Source organism: Ranitomeya variabilis, chromosome 1 (genome assembly GCF_051348905.1).
Source record: "Ranitomeya variabilis isolate aRanVar5 chromosome 1, aRanVar5.hap1, whole genome shotgun sequence".
In the NCBI taxonomy this organism is placed as follows: domain Eukaryota; kingdom Metazoa; phylum Chordata; class Amphibia; order Anura; family Dendrobatidae; genus Ranitomeya; species Ranitomeya variabilis.
Genome location: NC_135232.1, coordinates 62,546,176 through 62,566,237, shown reverse-complemented (window position 1 = coordinate 62,566,237; position 20,062 = coordinate 62,546,176). Strand labels below are relative to the sequence as shown.

General features: G+C 43.8%; 1 protein-coding gene across 29 annotated transcripts in view; it reads right to left on the bottom strand.

Annotated features, from left to right (window-relative positions):
- Positions 1-20,062, bottom strand: part of CELF4 (CUGBP Elav-like family member 4) — a 1,364,246-nt gene that overhangs the window by 1,225,333 nt on the left and 118,851 nt on the right. The gene's annotated exons all lie outside the window — the stretch shown is intronic.

The window sequence follows — 20,062 nt, the reverse complement described above, 5'->3', positions numbered from 1 at the left end:
TTCATACAGGGAGAAGGACACACCCCCAGTGACACAACTCATACAGGGAGAAGACGGACATGCCCCAAGTGAAACAATTCATACAGGGAGAAGAAGGACACACCCCCTTTGACACAACTCATACAAGTGAAAGAAGTACAAGCTCTCAGTTAAAGTGTCTCATACAGGGAGTAGAAGGACACACCCCAAGTGAAACAATTCATACAGGGAGAATGACATACCCCCAGTGACACAACTCATACAGGTAGAATAAAGGACATGCCCCAGTGACACAACTCATACAGGGAGAAGAAGTACATGCCCCTTTGACACAACTCATGCATGGAGAAGATAGACACATCCTCAGTGATACAACTCATACAAGTGAAAGAAGTACAAGCTCTCAGTTAAAGTGTCTCATACAGGGAGTAGAAGGACACACCCCAAGTGAAACAATTCATACATAATTTAGAGGATCTGGAGCTGGGAGAGAGGGAACCTGGTTGATCATAAGATCCTACACTCAACAGCAGAGATGGACTAATGGCAGTGGTTGATCAGAATGTGATCCGATACTCTCAAATGAGGAGAAGATGGTAAAAAATGTCTCTGTCTTCTCCATTCTGTGAGTCCAAGGCAATCAGGCCGCACTCAGATGTCATCCGAGTGCAGTCCAATGGTTTCCATGGTCTCATTGACTTGCATGGCTTACTGTGATCCCAATATTGGATCCCAATCGTGCACACAGCTATTTTTTTGTTGGTCCAAGGAAAAAATCTGACATGTGCATGGCCCCTTAAGAATAACATTCGTCTTAGTATGATCAGATGTTTTGTCGGATTGCACTCAGATCAAAAATATGACCATGTGTTTATGTCTTTACCCAGTGACTCTGAAAATGGAAAATGACTCTGCTGTACAAACTGTGCTCCACTGCTATTCGTTGGTCAGTGGCGGCTCAGGTGTACAAAGTATGATAATCCATAAGATGTCAATCGTCTTCGGATCGATCCATTCATCACTACTTGGATCCCATTCATACAGTGCTCTATACTGGACACTATGTCGAGAAGTTCTTGTCGGAATACCTCGAAAAGTGTATTGTGATTGCACCTGATAGCAACCTGATGGATTCATTGGCGTATGACTAAAAAAGTATGGGTTGCGGGAAACAATTCCAGGTATACAGACTAAAGATCCTTCTCATGACATTGGGTCAGAGGTCTTGGACAATTTAGATTCCCCACCTTCAGACTGCCATCAGAAGAAGCTCAAACGGTCAACTTCACTCCTCCATCACCTTGGCAAAAAGCCCAAAAACCAAGGAATCCCACTTGGTATCAGATCCACAGTCATTAAATGTAGTCAACGTGCAAACGGGTGGTAGAGGTAGGAAGGGAAATGAATGATGTATTATGGTAAATACTTCACAGCTATGTTCCGCCTCTACTACTATGGATGCTGGAGTTCAGTGTCCTCAGCGTCTAGCTCTGTTCTTACCTTGGAGGAGTTCCTGACAGGAGACAGTTTTTCAGGGATTCCAAAAGACACCCCAACCTAGTGTTTGGAGGAGAGCACTGTATTAATGTGAACCCAGCCTAAGGGCTCATGAAGACATCCATGCCAACCGTTCCAAGCATGGACTGTCCGTGGACATGCCGACCTGAGCATCTGAGCTTCATATATTTCTATGAGGCCTCCTGGCCAGTTGTGGTCCAAAATCTACGGAGCCCTAAAAATGACAATACTCAACTGATAGAACAGACTGAAACATCGCTGAATTCCATTTGGTGCGCTCATTCGTTATGTCCTTTCTGTAGCTCCAAGATCAGTATCTGTCTTGCAAATCTCTTAACCACAGTCTTAGCCAAACCTATCATCTCAAGCAACAAAGCCCAGCATGTTGATGGTGTGTCCGTGCATGGTTCTCGGGATTTCTCAGGGTATCCTCCATGTATTACTTATTATCTCAGCAACAATAATTGCATCGGATGCTGCACTGGAGACACACGTCTATCCACTAAAGTATCATACACATCGGTATTCCTTAATGGCTGTTCAGTTGAATGTTCCACTTTATTAAACATAACTGTCAGCCTCCTAAAGACTACACAGGGAAAAATGCATCAAGTCTTAGTTTACTGTCAAATTAATGCTGACACATTTCGAACATGCATTTCTCGCCCCTTATAAATGTTCTCAAGATTTTTTTTTCTTCCTTGTGCTGCACTTTCTAGCAAATTGCTGATGGTTTGCAGAGTGTAGTGCAGGCTAGGAATAAAAATATCCTTAGAATGCTGAAGTCGTTGTGCATGGAAATTCAGGATTTCACAGATTCCCTACTCATAAGCCCCCTTCATGAACATTCTATTAAAGGGGTTATCTAGGACTATGACAGAAATGACCTATCCCATCAATATTGGATTGATGGCGGTTCAACACTTGGCAGACCACCTGTCAGACCACCAGTCAGCCCACCACTCAGCTGTTATTAGGTCCCATGGCTGCTGGAAGTGCACAGCATATGAAGCCAAAATGTCATAGATCTATACACTGCCTATTGGCCATTCTTGGGTCCTGCAGGTGGGCTCATATGGAATTTGGAATAGGACCTGAACTGCAGGACCTAGGAGAGTTCACTACCCAGGGTACATGGCTGCGCTTTTCCAGATCTGATCAATTATTTATTATTATTATTATTTATTATTATTATTGCGCGACTTATTCCATGGCGCTTTAGGTTTCGATGGTAGGTGAGAGTCTGATATGTTGTGGTAGAGATATATAATAATTAGTGTTGAGCATTCCGATACTGCAAATATCGGGTATCGGCCGATATTTGCTGTATCGGAAATCCGATACCTAGTTCCGATATTTTTGCGATATCGGAAATCGGAATCGGAAGTGTGCGGTGCGTATGGTTCCCAGGGTCTGGAGGAGAGGAGACTCTCCTTCAGGCCCTGGGATCCATATTCATGTAAAAAATAAATAATAAAAATAAAAAATATTGATATACTCACCCCTCCGGCGGACCCTGGCGCTTAGCGGTGCCTCTGTTCCTAAGAATGCAGGGAGTGACTGACCTTTGATGACGTCGCGGCTTGTGATTGGTCACGTGAGCGGTCACATGAGCGGTCACGCGACCAATCACAAGCCGTGACATCATCGAAGGTCCTTCACTCTGCATTCTTAGGAACGGAGGCAGACGCTTGGACCGGTGAGAGCCGGGGCCGTCAGAGGGGTGAGTATATCCATATTTTTTATTTTTATTCTTTATTTTATACATGAATATGGATCCCAGGGCCAGAAGGAGAGTTTCCTCTCCTTCAGACCCTGGGAACCATTCCGATATTTTGTGTCCCATTGATATGCATTGGTATCGGGTATCGGTATCGGCGATATCCGATATTTTTTGGATATCGGCCGATCCAATCCGATACCGATACCTTTGCATATCGGAAGGTATCGCTCAACACTAATAATTATAGAACAACATGGCACTCGTAGTAGTGTATAGAGTAGGTGCTCAAGTAGGGTATCCAGCCCAACAAATCCAAATCCGAAAAAACTTGGCACTCTAGATGAATAATTATCATATGCAAAAGGTTTATTGATGTGCATCCATAAAGGCAAGTCGAACATTTTCGGTCCACATCCGGACCTTCATCAGAACAAATATAAGAGATACGGTGCAGGGAGAAACGTTAATCCTGTCTCTATAAATTCCAATATTGGTAGGGTAGCCTGGATGCAGCAAGAAGTCCTGTCCACGTAGGCGCACGTGTGATGCGACCGAAGTCACTGGGTAAATGGCGCTGGTAAAGAGTTCCAGAGTAGGGGTGATGCGCGAGAGAAATCTTGTATGCGATTGTGGGAATAGCGGGGGGACAGGTGGATTAGTCAGGCAGCTGAGTTTAGAATAGATTAGAGGGGTGCGAGAGTGTTCGAGGGGAGGCCACAGAGCAGGAGGTTACAGTAGTCGAGGCGGGAGATGATGAGGGCATGGACTAGGGTTTTTGCAGATTCTTGGTTTAGGAATGTACGGATCTGTGAAATATTTTTGAGTTGAAGGCAGCAATAAGTGGAAAGGGCTTGGATATGAGGTTTGAAGGAGAGATCAGTGTCAAAGATTACCCCGAGACAGCGAGCTTGCGGGACTGGGGAGAGTGGGCAGCCGTTTACGGCAATGGATAGGTTCGTTTGGGGGTCGCGTGTGATGGGGGAAAGACAATGAATTCTGTTTTGTCCATGTTAAGTTTTAGAAATCTAGCGGAGAAGAAGGATGAAATAGCGGATAGACATTGAGGGATTCTGGTTAGTAGGGTGGTGATATCTGGTCCAGAGATGTAGATCTGTGTGTCATCAGCATAGAGGTGATACTGAAAACCGTGAGATTCTATGAGCTGTCCCAGGCCAAAGGTGTAAATGGAGAAGAAAAGGGGCCCTAGGACTGAACCTTGCGGGACTCCGACAGATAGGGGGCGAGGTGAGGAGGTGGTGTGTGAGTGGGAGACGCTGAATGTCCGGTCTGTTAGGTATGACGAGATCCAGGATAGGGCCAAGTCAAAGTGTACTACTTGTGAACTAAGGCTGCAACCAACTTTCTGTGGGGGTTCTAAAGGTAGGATACTCACCAATTTGATATAGATGACATTTTCTAATAATACCTAATCAATATCCTACTCATGGATAATCTCTTCACCATTGGCACTTAGCAATGCAAAGCATATGGACTGAAATTACCAAAAATGCCAAAATCTTCGAATTGTCTTCTAATAATTTTACCAAATAGGTGTAAGTCTGGCACACTAATTCACTGTGTATCCTCCCTCTGAACTCTGGAGCCCCTAATCTCTAAATCACTTAAAGAAGCATTCCTCCTCCTCCTCCTTCTTCCATTAAAGTTTTTATACTCTAATATATTGCAGTCATCATATTATCTAGCACTGTGTACTTACAATTGCTCATTTTTCCCTTCTACCCAGTTATTTTTTCTCTTTTCCATTAGGTCTATGACCTCAGGTTATTAAATAATGACTAACTGAATCCTTCTAAGTTCTAAGCATTATGTAGAAGCAGGAGGTTTTTTCCCCTACATGAATCATCACTGTAAAAGTGCTAGGCCGGGAGAGGAGCGGAGCAGCTCGGTCAGGATTTGAAGAGGGGAATGATTCATGCATGGAAAAGAGACTTGCTGTTTTTTCATAGAGTAAAGAGGTGAATTATCTGGGTACAAATGCAAAATCAGCAATTGGAAGTACACAGTGCTGTATATTATGATGCCTGCAATATATTAAGAGGGTAAATACTTTGATGGGAAGAGGAGGTCTCCTTTCATCCCATTTTTGCTAATGGCCAAATTTTAGCACCCAATGGTCTATACAGTCTTACAACAGTGACCCCCAGTGCATGGCTCTCCAGATATTGAAAAACTGCTTCCAATGAAAGCCACATGCTGTCTGGGCATACTGATAGTTGTAGTCTTATAACGGATGATAATTCACTGATGGGAGATGACTGTCACACAAAGTCCTTAGAAACCCTGCGCAGAAACACATGGTGCCCAATTGGTATATTTCATCACCATAGTCGTGACATGGCAGCCAATATCTAAGCACGGGCCATGAGGATTAAGGCTGCTTTCACACTAGCGTCATACGATGCACGTCGCAATGTGTCGTTTTGGAGAAAAAACACATCCTGCAAAATTGCTTGCAGGATGCGTTTTTTCTCCATAGACTTGCATTAGCGACGCATTGCCACATGTTGCATCCGTCGTGCGACGGATGCGTCGTGTTGCATCGGACCGTCGGCACAAAAAAAGTTACATGTAACGTTTTTTGGTGCATCGTGTCCGCCTTTTCCGACCGCGCATGCACGGCCAGAACTCCACCCCTGCCTCCCCGGACATCACAATGGGGCAGCGGATGTGTTGAAAAACTGCATCCGCTGCCCCGTTGTGTTTTTTTTGCAGTATGCGTTGGTACGTCGGCATGTCGCATTGGGACGTGCGTCGTACGACGCTAGTGTGAAAGCAGCCTAAACTAGACTGGACTGAATTTACCAATTTGCCAGGGCTTAGTGCCACAGATAACATATTGTATCACCATGGGTTGTGCCAACTGGAATGTTCAGCTTTAATATAATTGTGATGAAAGAATTGTCCTTCTCCATTGCAAATCATTTTTTAAAGATCTCTTCCTTCTCCTTTGTAAGACTCCATATACTTAATATGCAACTGGTTTCTCTGAGCTAAAGACGTCAACTAGGAAACAGTTACAGGCCAACATAAGAAGACATTTCAGACTGTGGATGAATTAACTTATCGTTATTGAATGTGTCAGTCATTACACGACCCTTCTGAAACATAGAGATACGATTTTATGAATGCGCAGAAAGGGTCAGACTGCAAAGGACAAGTCACTTGGCATAAACGTCTTGACTAAGGCCGAGAGACTTAATGCACTAATGTACTTTGTTCTGCTGTTTCCAATGTAGTCAATAGAGATGAGTAAATCAATTTGTTACAACCAGGATTAGAGGTCTCATGGGTCCCAGTTTTCCCTGAAAATTCCATTTTTTTCTCCATGGACATTGACAACGGTAGACTTCAGATTCACAATAAATCCTAATTAAAATAATGAGAAAGAATAAGATGCTATCAACATATATTTGCATCCGGATCAATTAGGGTTTTGATGAAGGAATAGACAAGCAACGATAGCCTGAGCATTGTTCGGACATTCATTTCGTGTTAAAGTCATGGCAGACTTTTCCTGAATTGATAGTAGGAGAACCCATGGTGAATACCAAAACTGGTCTTACATCTTATGGTTGGAATACTAAACTTTTATAGAAAGTATTGAATCAAGAATTTTTTTTTTTTAAATTAAAAAAGTAAGAGGTGTCGATGACACATACCTGTCCAGAATACATGATCGTTAGTTATCGGCAGGTATCATACACATATCCCATTCTGATGACAGGATAGATTAAGAAAACCTGACGATTGTAAACATGTCCTGGCAGGTATGATTAGCCGGGACATCATTTGTACCACTCTCTTGCCGATGCTGCTTTGAGATAAACTAGAAATCATCTGATCACCAAAGATTTAGCTTTTGATGTCCACATGAAACAACGGATACTACTGGTAGGTTACAATCGACCATGCATTTCCCTTCCATTGCCCTTCCTGGATGATCTCTTCCAATCTGAGAAACGAGATGAAGAGCAATCCAAATAAGAAATACCCCTTTCTAAAGGCCTCATAGTAGACATAGTTGCTTCATGTGTTTCCACTATTACCTTTCTACAATTTTTTTTAAGACTGCAACACTAGATGAAACAAAATTCAATATATTCTTGCAAAACAAACAGCGGCCCGCTACGCACATCACATCAGTGGGCGACCACATATATATCAACACATATAACATAAATAACTTCCAACGTAGTATTGAATTTTTTCTCTTAAGGTCACATAAATCATCTAAGGAGATTTTGAGCCAAGATACGCATATACACTGCTTAAAAAAATAAAGGGAACACTAAAATCCCACATCCTAGATATCACTGAAAGATATTCCAGTTGTAAATCTATATTCACTACATAGTGGAATGTGTTGAGGACAATAAAACCTAGAAATGATCAATGTAAATCACAACTAATATCCCATGGAGGTCTGGAGTTGGAAAGATGCTCAAAATGAAAGTGGAAAATAAAGTTACAGGCTGATCCAACTTAAGTGGAAATGCCTCAAGACAAGGAAATGATGCTCAGTAGTGTATGTGGCCTCCACATGCCTGTATGATCTCCCTACAACACCTGGGCATGCTCCTGATGAGGCGGCGGATGGTCTCCTGAGGGATCTCCTCCCAGACCTGGACTAAAGCATCCGCCAACTCCTGGACAGTCTGTGGTGCAATGTGACATTGGTGGATGGTGCGAGACATGATGTCCCAGAAGTGCTCAATCAGATTCAGGTCTGGGGAAAGGGCGGGCCTTCCACAGCTTCAATGCCTTCATCTTCCAGGAACTACTGACACACTCCAGCCACATGAGGCCTGGCATTGTCCTGCATTAGGAGGAACCCAGGGCCAACCGCACCAGCATATAGTCTCACAAGGGGTCTGAGGATCTCATCTCGGTACCTAATGGCAGTCAGGCTACCTCTGGCGAGCACATGGAGGGCTGTGCGGCCCTCCAAAGAAATGCCACCCACATCATTACTGACCCACTGCCAAACCGGTCATGCTGAAGGAAGTTGCAGACAGCACATCACTCTCCACAGCGTCTCCAGACTCTGTCACGTCAGTCACATGTGCTCAGTGTAAATCTTTCATCTGTGAAGAGCACAGGGCATCAGTGGCGAGTTTGCCAATCCTGGTGTTATGTGGCAAATGCCAAGCATGTTGCATGGTGTTGGGCTGTGAGCACAACCCCCATCTGTGGATGTCAGGCACTCAGACCATCCTCATAGAGTCGATTTCTAACTGTTTGTGCAGTCACATGCAGATTTGTGGCCTGCTGGAGGTCATTTTGCAGGGCTCTGGCAGTGCTCCTCTTTTTCCTCCTTGCATAAAGGCGGAGGTAGCAGTCCTGCTGCTGGGTTGTTGCCCTGCTATGTCCCCCTCCACATCTCATGGTGTACTGACCTGTCTCCTGGTAGCACCTTCAGCCTCTGGAAACTACGCTGACAGACACAGCAAACCTTGCCACAGCTCACATTGATGTGCCATCCTGGATGAGCTGCACTACCTGAGCCACTTGTGTGGGTTGTAGAGTCCGTCTCATGCTACCACGAGTGTGAAAGCACAACCAACATTCAAAAGTGACCAAAACATCAGCCAGAAAGCATTGGTACTGAGATGTGGTCTGTGGTCCCACCTGCAGAACCAGTCCTTTATTAAGTGTGTCTTGATAATTGCCAATAATTTCCATCTGTTGTCTATTTCATTTGCACAACAGCATGTGAAATTGATTGTCAAACAGTGTTGCTTCCTAAGTGAACAGTTTGATTTCACAGAAGTTTGATTTACTTGGAAGTTATATTCTGTTGTTTAAGTTTTTATTTTTTTGAGCAGCGTATATGCAATATATAAAATGGAAAATACTGCATTATTATAAAGTGGATATATCATTTACATTAAACCTGTATTAAAAAAAAGCAAAGGCAAGGTGCAGTAAAATAGGATCACTGATTAATTCTGGAAAAGCAATATAATGTCTACTTACAAAGCCTTGAAGACACCTGGTTGGGTAAATGTTAACACAGTGCCTTGCGAAAGTATTCGGCTCCCTGGAACTGTTCAACCTTTTCCCACATATCATGCTTCAAACATAAAGATACCAAATGTAATTTTTTGGTGAAGAATCAACAAGTGGAACATAATTGTGAAGTTGAATGAAATTTATTGGTTATTTAAAATTGTTGTGGATATTTAAAAACTGAAAAGTGGGGCGTGCAATATTATTCGGCCCCTTTACTTTCAGTGCAGCAAACTCACTCCAGAAGTTCATTGTGGATCTCTGAATGATCCAATGTTGTCCTAAATGCCTAATGACGATAAATATAATCCACCTGTGTGTAATCAAGTCTCCGTATAAATGCACCTGCTCTGTGATAGACTCAGGGTTCTGTTTGAAGCACAGAGAGCATCATGAAGACCAAGGAACACAACAGGGAGGTCCGTGATATTTTTGTGGAGAAGTTTAAAGCCAGATTTGGATACAAAATTATTTCCAAAACTTTAAACATCCCAAGGAGCACTGTGTAGGTGAAATGGAAGGAGTATCATACCACTGCAAACCTACCAAGACCTGGCCGTCCCTCTAAACTTTCATCTCAAACAAGGAGAAGACTGATCAGAGATGCAGCCAAGAGGCCCATGATCACTCTGGATGAACTGCAGAGATCTACAGCTGAGGTGGGACAGTCTGTCCATAGGACAGCAATCAGTCGTACACTGCACAAATCTGGCCTTTATAGAAGAGTGGCAAGAAGAAAGCCAATTCTCAAAGATATCCATAAAAAGTGTTGTTTAAAGTTTCAACAAGCCACTTGGGAGACACTCCTAACATGTGGAAGAAGGTGCTCTGGTCAGATGAAACCAAAATCGTACTTTTTGGCAACAATCACCTTGAACACACCATCCCCGCTGTCAAACATGGTGGTGGCAACATCATGGTTTGGGCCTGATTTTCTTCAGCAGGGACAGGGAAGATGGTTAAAATTGATGGGAAGATGGATGGAGCCAAATACAGGTCCATTCTTGAAGAAAACCTGTTGGAGTCTGCAAAAGACCTGAGACTGGGATGGAGATTTGTCTTCCAACAAAACAATGATTCCAAACATAAAGCAAAATATAGAATGGAATGGTTCACAAATAAACGTATCCAGGTGTTAGAATGGCCAAGTCAAAGTCCAGTCCTCAATCCAATCGAGAATCTGGGGAAAGAGCTGATAACTGCTGTTCACAAATGATCTCCATCAAACCTCACTGAGCTCGAGCTGTTTGCCAAGGAAGAATGGGCAAGAATTTCAGTCACTCGATGTACAAAACTGATAAGAGACATACCCCAAGTGACTTGCAGCTGTAATTGAAGCAAAAGGTGGCGCAACAAAGTATTAAGTTAAAGGGGCCGAATAATATTGCACGCCCCACTTTTCAGTTTTTGAATTTCCACAAAAATGTAAAATAACCAATAAATTTCGTTCAACTTCACAATTGTGTTCCACTTGTTGTTGATTCTTCACCAAAAAATTACATTTGTTATCTTTATGTTTGAAGCATGATATGTGGGAAAAGGTTGAAAAGTTCCAGGGAGCCAAATACTTTTGCAAGGCACTGTATGTTAGCTACTTCTAAGCAAAAGATGACTAAAGAACATATGAATCTGTAATGTGTGCCTAAAGTAAATCCATTAAAACTGTCATGTATCGATATTGTGCCAACAAGGAAACCACCACCCGCCTTTATTGTAGAAGACGGGTGGGGATGTGTTGTGAATTTGGATTCTGGGCTCCCCCGGTGGCCGCTTGTGGAATTGGACTTGTCATCCTCTTTCCTGTTTCACCTGGTTCCATCAGTAGTGGGTGTCGCTATTTAAGCTCATTTCTCTGGTGGTTTCTTGCCGGTCAACAATGTTATCTGATGCCTCTCAGTGCTTGTTCCTGCTTCTGACAACTACTAGATAAGTTGGACTTTTGTCCATGTTTCGTTTGCCTATTTGTTCCAGTTCACAGCTGAAGTTTTGTTACTGTGTCTGGAAAGCTCTCGTTGATCAGGGATTGCTACTCTGGTGTTATGAGTTAATGCCAGAGTTTAAGGTAATCTCTGGATGGTGTTTTGTTAGTGTTTTTCTGCTGACCATGAAAGTATACTATCTGTCTTCTGCTATCTAGTAAGCGGACCTCAAATTTGCTGGGACTATTTTCCTGCTGCGTTTGTTGTTTCATCTGAACTCACCGTCATTATATGTGGGGGGCTACTGTCTTCTTTGGAATATTTCTCTAGAGGTGAGCCAGGTCTTATATTTCCCTCTGCTAGCTATTTAGGTCTTAGGCCAGAGCTGGGCATCTAGCAATAATTAGGAAATGCTACCTGGCTATTTCTAGTTGCGCGGCAGGCTTAGTTCATGGTCAGTATAGTTCCATCTTCCGAGAGCTTGTCCCTCTATAGGCTTGCTATGATCTCTGCTTGCAGAGATCATGACAGTTTGACCGGCCAATAAAGTGTTAAAGACCCAGGTTGAGAAAGGAGAGTTATAAGAAGTCTGCTGGAATTTTTTTTTTTTTTTTTTTTTCCTCCAGTTTGCCTTGCTGCAGTCTTTTTTCTCTCTCTCCTCCTCATCTCTGTATGGCTCTGTGTGCACCTGACAATAATGGATCTTCAGAGTGTAACTGCGGGTTTGAATAATCTCATCACGAAAGTACAAAATTTACAAGATTTTGTGGTACATGCTCCAGTATCTGAGCCGAGAATTCCTTTGCCGGAGTTCTTCACAGGGAATAGAGCTAGCTTCCAGAATTTCCGAAATAATTGTAAGCTTTATTTGTCCCTGAAGTCTCGTTCAGCTGGAGACCCTGCTCAGCAGGTTAGGATTGTGATTTCCTTGCTCAGGGGTGACCCTCAAGATTGGGCCTTCTCATTGCCAGCAGGGGATCCTGCGTTGCGCGATGTGGATGCGTTTTTTCTGGCCTTGGGCTTGCTTTATGAGGAACCTCATTTGGAACTTCAGGCAGAAAAAACTTTGATGGCACTATCTCAGGGGCAAGACGAAGCTGAGGTTTACTGCCAAAAATTCCGTAAATGGTCTGTGCTTACTCAGTGGAATGAGTGCGCCTTGGCGGCAACTTTCAGAGAAGGTCTCTCTGATGCCGTTAAGGATGTTATGGTGGGGTTCCCTGTGCCTGCAGGTCTGAATGAGTCCATGACAATGGCTATTCAGATTGATAGGCGTCTGCGGGAGCGCAAACCGGTGCACCATCTGGCGGTGTCTATGCAAAAGACGCCAGAAAGTATGCAGTGTGATAGAATTCTGTCCAGGAGCGAGCGACAGAATTTTAGACGGAAGAATGGATTGTGCTTCTATTGTGGGGATTCTACTCATGTTATATCAGCATGCTCTAGGCGTACAAAGAAGCTTGATAAGTCTGTTTCCATTGGCACCATTCAGTCTAAGTTTATTTTGTCTGTAACCCTGATTTGCTCTTTGTCATCCATTGCCACGGACGCCTATGTTGACTCTGGCGCCGCTCTGAGTCTTATGGATTGGTCCTTTGCCAATCGTTGTGGTTTTGATTTAGAGCCTTTGGAGACTCTTATTCCTCTGAAGGGGATTGACTCCACCCCATTGGCTAATAATAAACCACAATACTGGACACAAGTAACCATGCGTATCAATCCGGATCACCAGGAGATTATTCGTTTCCTGGTGCTGTATAATTTACATGACGATTTGGTACTGGGATTGCCATGGTTGCAGTCTCACAATCCAGTCTTGGACTGGAGAGCAATGTCTGTGTTGAGCTGGGGATGTAAGGGTATTCATGGGGACTTACCTTTGGTTTCTATTTCGTCGTCCATTCCCTCTGAAGTCCCTGAGTTCCTCTCAGATTATCAAGACGTCTTTGATGAACCCAAGCTTGGGTCGTTACCTCCGCACCGTGAGTGCGATTGTGCCATAGATTTGATACCGGGTTGCAAATTTCCAAAGGGTCGTTTGTTTAATTTGTCCGTGCCGGAACATGCTGCTATGCGGGAATATATAAAGGAGTCTTTGGAAAAGGGACATATTCGTCCATCTTCTTCTCCCTTGGGAGCTGGGTTTTTCTTTGTCTCAAAAAAGGACGGCTCTTTGAGACCATGTATTGATTATCGGCTTCTGAATAAGATCACTGTTAAGTACCAATACCCATTGCCATTGCTTACTGATTTGTTTGCTCGTATAGAGGGTGCTAAGTGGTTCTCTAAAATTGATCTTCGTGGGGCGTATAATTTGGTGCGGATCAGGCAGGGGGATGAGTGGAAGACCGCATTTAATACGCCCGAGGGCCACTTTGAGTATTTGGTCATGCCTTTTGGTCTTTCTAATGCCCCTTCAGTTTTCCAGTCTTTTATGCATGATATTTTCCGCGATTTTCTGGATAAATTTATGATAATATATCTGGATGATATTCTGATTTTTTCTGATGACTGGGACTCTCATGTCCAGCAGGTCAGGAGAGTTTTTCAGGTTCTGCGGTCTAATTCTTTATGTGTGAAGGGGTCTAAGTGCGTTTTTGGGGTCCAGAAAATTTCCTTTTTGGGGTATATTTTTTCTCCCTCTTCCATTGAGATGGATCCCGTCAAGGTGCAAGCTATTTGTGACTGGACTCAGCCCTCCTCTCTTAAGGGTCTTCAGAGATTTTTGGGCTTTGCCAACTTTTACCGCCGATTTATTGCTGGTTTTTCGGATGTCGTTAAACCACTGACTGATTTGACCAGACATGGCGCTGATGTTGCTAATTGGTCCCCTCATGCTGTAGAGGCCTTTCAGGAGCTTAAGCACCGTTTTGCCTCTGCCCCTGTGTTACGTCAGCCTGATGTGAATCTGCCTTTTCAGGTTGAGGTTGACGCTTCGGAGATCGGAGCTGGGGCAGTGTTGTCGCAGAAAGGTTCCGACTGCTCCGTCATTAGACCTTGTGCCTTCTTTTCTCGCAAATTTTCGCCCGCAGAGCGGAATTATGATGTTGGGAATAGGGAGCTTTTGGCCATGAAGTGGGCGTTTGAGGAGTGGCGCCATTGGCTAGAGGGGGCTAAGCATCAGGTGGTGGTATTGACTGACCACAAAAATTTGATTTATCTTGAGACTGCCAGGCGCCTGAATCCTAGACAGGCGCGCTGGTCTTTATTTTTTTCTCGCTTTAATTTTGTGGTGTCATACCTACCGGGTTCTAAGAATGTTAAGGCAGATGCCCTTTCTAGGAGTTTTGACCCGGACTCTCCTGGTAATACTGAACCCACAGGTATCCTTAGGGAGGGAGTAATTTTGTCGGCCGTTTCTCCTGATCTGCGGCGGTCCTTGCAAGAGTTTCAGGCGGATAGACCGGATCGTTGTCCGCCTGATAGACTGTTTGTTCCGGATGATTGGACCAGTAGAGTCATCTCTGAGGTACATTCTTCTGCATTGGCAGGTCATCCCGGAATTTTTGGTACCAGGGATTTGGTGGCAAGATCCTTCTGGTGGCCTTCCCTGTCACGAGATGTGCGAGTCTTTGTGCAGTCATGTGACATTTGTGCTCGGGCCAAGTCTTGTAGTTCTCGGGCTAGCGGACTGCTGTTGCCCTTGCCTATTCCTAAGAGGCCTTGGACACACATCTCGATGGATTTTATTTCAGATCTGCCTGTTTCCCAGAAGATGTCTGTCATCTGGGTGGTCTGTGACCGTTTCTCTAAAATGGTCCATTTGGTTCCTCTGCCCAAGTTGCCTTCTTCTTCTGAGTTGGTTCCTCTGTTTTTTCAGAATGTTGTCCGATTGCACGGTATTCCTGAGAATATTGTTTCTGACAGAGGTACCCAATTTGTGTCTAGATTTTGGCGGGCATTCTGTGCTAGGATGGGCATAGATTTGTCTTTTTCATCTGCTTTTCACCCTCAGACTAATGGCCAGACCGAGCGGACTAATCAGACCCTGGAGACATATCTGAGGTGTTTTGTCTCTGCTGACCAGGATGATTGGGTTGCTTTTTTGCCATTGGCAGAGTTCGCCCTCAATAATCGGGCCAGCTCTTCCACCTTGGTGTCCCCGTTTTTCTGTAATTCGGGGTTTCACCCTCGATTTTCCTCCGGTCAGGTGGAATCCTCGGATTGTCCTGGAGTGGATGCGGTGGTGGAGAGATTGCATCACATCTGGGGGCAGGTTATGGACAATTTGAAGTTGTCCCAGGAGAAGACTCAGCGTTTTGCCAACCGTCATCGTCGTGTTGGTTCTCGGCTTTGTGTTGGAGATTTGGTCTGGTTGTCTTCTCGTTTTGTCCCTATGAGGGTCTCTTCTCCTAAGTTTAAACCTCGGTTCATCGGCCCTTATAGAATATTGGAGATTCTTAATCCTGTTTCTTTCCGTTTGGACCTCCCTGCGTCCTTTTCCATTCATAACGTTTTTCATCGGTCGTTATTGCGCAGGTATGAGGTGCCTGTTGTACCTTCAGTTGAGCCTCCTGCTCCGGTGTTGGTTGAGGGTGAGTTGGAGTACGTTGTGGAGAAAATTTTGGACTCTCGTGTTTCCAGACGGAGACTCCAGTATCTGGTCAACTGGAAGGGTTACGGCCAGGAGGATAATTCTTGGGTCAATGCATCTGATGTTCATGCTTCTGATCTTGTTCGTGCCTTCCATAGGGCTCATCCTGGTCGCCCTGGTGGATCTGGTGAGGGTTCGGTGCCCCCTCCTTGAGGGGGGGGTACTGTTGTGAATTTGGATTCTGGGCTCCCCCGGTGGCCGCTTGTGGAATTGGACTTGTCATCCTCTTTCCTGTTTCACCTGGTTCCATCAGTAGTGGGTGTCGCTATTTAAGCTCATTTCTCTGGTGGTTTCTTGCCGGTCAACAATGTTATCTGATGCCTCTCAGTGCTTGTTCCTGCTTCTGACAACTACTAGATAAGTTGGACTTTTGTCCATGTTTCGTTTGCCTATTTGTTCCAGTTCACAGCTGAAGTTTTGTTACTGTGTCTGGAAAGCTCTCGTTGATCAGGGATTGCTACTCTGGTGTTATGAGTTAATGCCAGAGTTTAAGGTAATCTCTGGATGGTGTTTTGTTAGTGTTTTTCTGCTGACCATGAAAGTATACTATCTGTCTTCTGCTATCTAGTAAGCGGACCTCAAATTTGCTGGGACTATTTTCCTGCTGCGTTTGTTGTTTCATCTGAACTCACCGTCATTATATGTGGGGGGCTACTGTCTTCTTTGGAATATTTCTCTAGAGGTGAGCCAGGTCTTATATTTCCCTCTGCTAGCTATTTAGGTCTTAGGCCAGAGCTGGGCATCTAGCAATAATTAGGAAATGCTACCTGGCTATTTCTAGTTGCGCGGCAGGCTTAGTTCATGGTCAGTATAGTTCCATCTTCCGAGAGCTTGTCCCTCTATAGGCTTGCTATGATCTCTGCTTGCAGAGATCATGACAGGGATGGCTCTCTCCAATGGGTTAACTCCGCAGCTAAGACTTTGCATTGAAGATTGATGAGACAGATAAGGATTAGCAAAACCTGACAGACAAAATCAATAAATGATATATCAACGTCCTATCAGAAGATGAGGCGCAATATATCAGCGACATATAACACCATGCTATAAGGGCTGACAACTCCTGGCAAATCAATGCTACATTTGGTCAGAGAGATCCAGAGGTGACTCATCCAATAACCTGTTATAGAAGATCTTTTTTTAGTGGAATGGAGGAGAGACATTTTTTGGGGGGAGATTTTGAAGTAAGAGATTTCCCAAACTATGCGCTATACATTACTTACTTGTTACGATTACGACTTGTATAGATTTACATCTAGATTTTACAGAAATCTGTTAGTGACACAAATAGATGTTTTGATAGATGATCATTACTGAGATCATTGAAAAGAAGTCAACTCAAGGCTTTATCTTCCAATGCCCAAGATAATGGCAGTATTATGTCAACATAGTAAATCCTTTATTTCGAGAGTTGATCAACTTGAAAACTGCAGATTGGTTTTAACCAGTTGGCCAATTCTTCTATAGAGCTCGCTGAGGAAACTCTTTGAGTTTAAGATGAGATCTGACCACAGGAAGAAGAATCACATGCTCCCAGAGAAACAACTCATACAGGGAGAAGAAGGACACACCCCCAGCATGTCCTTCTTCTATGAGTTACTGTCATAAGGAGCTTGTACTTCTTCTCCCTGTATGAGTTGTGTCATTGGGGGTGTTTCCCTCTCCCTGTATGAGTTCTGTCACTGGGGGTGTGTCCTTCTTCTCCCTGTATAAGTTGTGTCACTGGGGCGTGTCCTTCTCCCTGCATGAGTTGTGTCACTGGGGTGTGTCCTTCTTCTCCCTGCATGAGTTGTGTCACTGGGGGTGTTTCCTTCTCTCTGTATGAGTTATGCCACTGTGGGTGTCCTTCTTCTCCATTTATGAGTTGTGTCACTAGGGGTGTTTCCTTCTCCCTGTATAAGTTGTGTCACTGGGGTGTGTCCTTCTCCCTGCATGAGTTGTGTCACTGGGGGTGTTTCCTTCTCTCTGTATGAGTTATGCCACTGGGGGTGTGTCCTTCTTCTCCCTGCATGAGTTGTGTCACTGGGGGTGTTTCCTTCTCTCTGTATGAGTTATGCCACTGGGGGTGTGTCCTTCTTCTCCATGTATGAGTTGTGTCACTAGGGGTGTTTCCTTCTCCCTGTATAAGTTGTGTCACTGGGGTGTGTCCTTCTCCCTGCATGAGTTGTGTCACTGGGGGTGTTTCCTTCTCTCTGTATGAGTTATGCCACTGGGGGTGTCCTTCTTCTCCATGTATGAGTTGTGTCACTAGGGGTGTTTCCTTCTCCCTGTATAAGTTGTGTAACTGGGGTGTGTCCTTCTCCCTGCAAGAGTTGTGTCACTGGGGGTGTTTCCTTCTCTCTGTATGAGTTGTGCCACTGGGGGTGTGTCCTTCTTCTCCCTGCATGAGTTGTGTCACTGGGGGTGTTTCCTTCTCTCTGTATGAGTTATGCCACTGGGGTGTGTCCTTCTTCTCCATGTATGAGTTGTGTCACTAGGGGTGTTTCCTTCTCCCTGTATAAGTTGTGTCACTGGGGTGTGTCCTTCTTCTCCCTGCATGAGTTGTGTCACTGGGGGTGTTTCCTTCTCTCTGTATGAGTTATGCCACTGGGGGTGTGTCCTTCTCCATGTATGAGTTGTGTCACTGGGGGTGTTTCCTTCTCCCTGTATGAGTTATGTCATTGGGGGTGTGTCCTTCTTCTCCCTGTATGAGTTGTGTCACTGGGGGTGTTTCCTTCTCCCTGCATGAGTTATGTCACTTGGGGTGTGTCCTTCTCCCTGTATGAGTTGTGTCACTAGGGGCGTGTCCTTCTTCAACCAGTAGGACAGATCTGACCACTATATGAAGCAAAAAGGTTGGTGTCGGAGAGCATCATTATAATTTTTAGATTTTACTAGTGTATAAAAAATAAAGCAAGAAAAAGCATTGCATATTGTTCTCAAGGATCTCATTAGTGACAAATTGCCAAAAAACACCAGTCACCATCTGTAATATTTATTGATTGCCTTCAGCAGCATTTTTCTGGTAGCAGTGCTTGACAAAGGATTCCTAGTGTCAGATAAATTATAAGAATTTCCCATTAAACCCAATGGATCATTTATTTTTAAGTGGTTTCCTCTTGTGCAGTGCCCATAGAGGTAAAATGATGATACTTTTCCAGATACATTACTGAAATCTTTAAAAAAGAATTCAACTCAAGACTTTTTCCACCAGTCCCCAAGAGAACATTATTCTGTCAGCATAGACAATACATCCATTTGATGGATGGCCAAGTTGAATACTATAGAATAGTTGACCAGCCAGTCTATCATTCTGCAAAACTAGCCAAGAAACTAGGTTCTCCCATGCTAGACAAATTATTCCCAGTGTTAGGGTGTTAGGTAGATAACAGGATTCTCCCATTAAACCCAACAGGTTTTTAAATGTTTTTTTCCTGAAGTGTCGCCACTAGTGAATTAAGGATGGTTTCCCTGATGCATTATTGAGATCTTTGAAAAAGAGGTCAACTCAAGACTTTATCCACCAATCGCCTAGAAAATGGCAGCATTCTGTCAATAATACTGTAGCATTATTTGACCAGTAGTTCGGCAAAACTAGCCAAGAAAACTTTTATGAGTTTAAGTTGAGATATAGTGACTGTATCTGGCGATAAGTTGGTGGGCACCATAATACCCTTCATATTCCACCAATATATACCAAGAAAACAAACAAAAATATCCATTGCTTGTTTTCCTCAATTATTTTGCTGTTAAGCTACCACCAATAGACACCAGTCACCATCTATGAAATTCATTCATTGCCATGATGCACGATTACGCTGAGGTTCTCTTGTAGCCATGCTGGACAAAGGATTCCTGGTGATAAAAAAAACAGGTTTTGCCATTAAACCCAAGCAATCATCTGTTTCCAAGTGGTCATATTTCCTGCAGTGCCCCCACAGGTGAAATGAGGCATTACCCAGTAATTATTTGATCATTGGGCTGAAGGTTTAGGTTCTGGGTCCTCCAAAAGGAAAGATTCTATTAATTGTAGTAAAAATTGGTTTATCAAATTCATCTCTCCTAAAATAAATGAATGCACAAACATGAACCAGTAGATTCTGACCAAAATGCTGTCCAGATAATAAGTTTGTAGTCAACAGTCATAATTATACTTTAGATACAGTACACTATCTGTGCCTCCATCTGCTGTATAATTTACGAATGATGAGCTAGTGGACTGTGAATGTCACAAATAGGACTACTCGCTTATAAGGCCCCCCATTTATATGCACTATTACATTTTGTTTATTTACAGCAGGGTATTTGCTCATTTTTTTT